Here is a 1,382-nt window from a genome sequence, read left to right as displayed (position 1 = left end):
ATGTAATTCCAGCTACTTGGGAGGCTGAGGCAGGAGAATTGCTTGAACCTGGGAGGCAGAGGTCACAGTGAGCTGAGATCATGCCATTGCACTCCAGCCTGGGCAAGAAGAGCAAAACTCCATCTCAAAAATAAATAAATAAATAAACAAAAAACAACAGAAAAAAACCTGGTTGTGGTGGTGCATACCTGTGGTACCAGCTACTCAGGAGGCTGAGACGGGAGGATTGCTTGAGCCCAGGAGTTTGAGGCTGCGGTGAGCTGTCACTGTGTCGCTGCACTCCAGCCTGGGCAACAGAGCAACACCAAGTCTTAAGAAAACAAACAAGGTGTTCCTTACAAAAAGGAATTGAAAGCAAGGTCTTGGACAGATACTTGTATTGTTCACTCATGTCTACAGCAGCCAAAAGGTGGAAGCAACCCAAGCGTCCATCAAGAGATGAACAGATAAACACAGCACTGTGCATCTGTATGATGGAATATTGTTCAGCCATGAAAAGAAAGGGAATCCCCACACAGGCTGCAACAAGGATGCACCTTGAGGACGTTCCACTCAGTGAGAGAAGCCAGACACATAAGGACAAATCGGGAGGGTGTGGTGGCTCACGCCTTTAATCCCAGCACTTTGGGAGGCCAAGGTGGGCAGATCATGAGGTCCGGAGTTTGAGGCCAGCCTGGCCAACGTGGTGAAACTTCGTCTCTACTAAAAATACAAAAATTAGCTGGGTGTGGTGATGTGCACCTGTAATTCCAGCTACTTGGGAGGCTGAGACAGGAGAGTCGCTTGAATCTGGGAGGCAGAGGCTGCGGGGAGCCAAGATCACACTACTGCATTCTAGCCTGGGTGGCAAGAGTGAAACTCCATCTCAAAAAAACAAAAAACAAAAAAAACCCAACCTGCTATAAACAAAACTAAAAGAAACAAGACACACACACACACGCGCGCGCGCGCGCACACACACACACACACACGGAGGCGGTTGCGGGCTGCACACTGGCTTGGGGTGCCCAGATCCCTGCGCCCCCACCGATGAATTCCCGGCCCCGGTGAAGGTGAACGTGGGCCTCTCTGGGTAGGGAGCCTCCAATCAGTAACATCAGGTGGTCGCAATCACAGATTTGAAACAGGGATTTGCTGAGAGGACATCTGTGGGCCTGAAAACAGGGGTCTGTGTACCGGGGCCTGAGTGGGGGCTGTAGCAGTCCTGTGGAGAAGAGAACACGAGCCTACCCTCAACCCACCCGGGAGGCAGCTTCTTCTGCACCCGGGCTTCTCCAGCTCAGCACTGTGGGCATTTGGGGCTGAATCCTCCTTGGTTGTGGGGCTGCCCCGGGTGCTGCAGGGTGCTGAGTGATACTCCCGAACTCCGCCCCGTGACATCC

The sequence above is a fragment of the Cebus imitator genome, unplaced genomic scaffold (assembly GCF_001604975.1).
Source record: "Cebus imitator isolate Cc_AM_T3 unplaced genomic scaffold, Cebus_imitator-1.0 Scaffold935, whole genome shotgun sequence".
NCBI classification, from domain to species: domain Eukaryota; kingdom Metazoa; phylum Chordata; class Mammalia; order Primates; family Cebidae; genus Cebus; species Cebus imitator.
Note: the sequence above shows the minus strand (reverse complement) of the source record.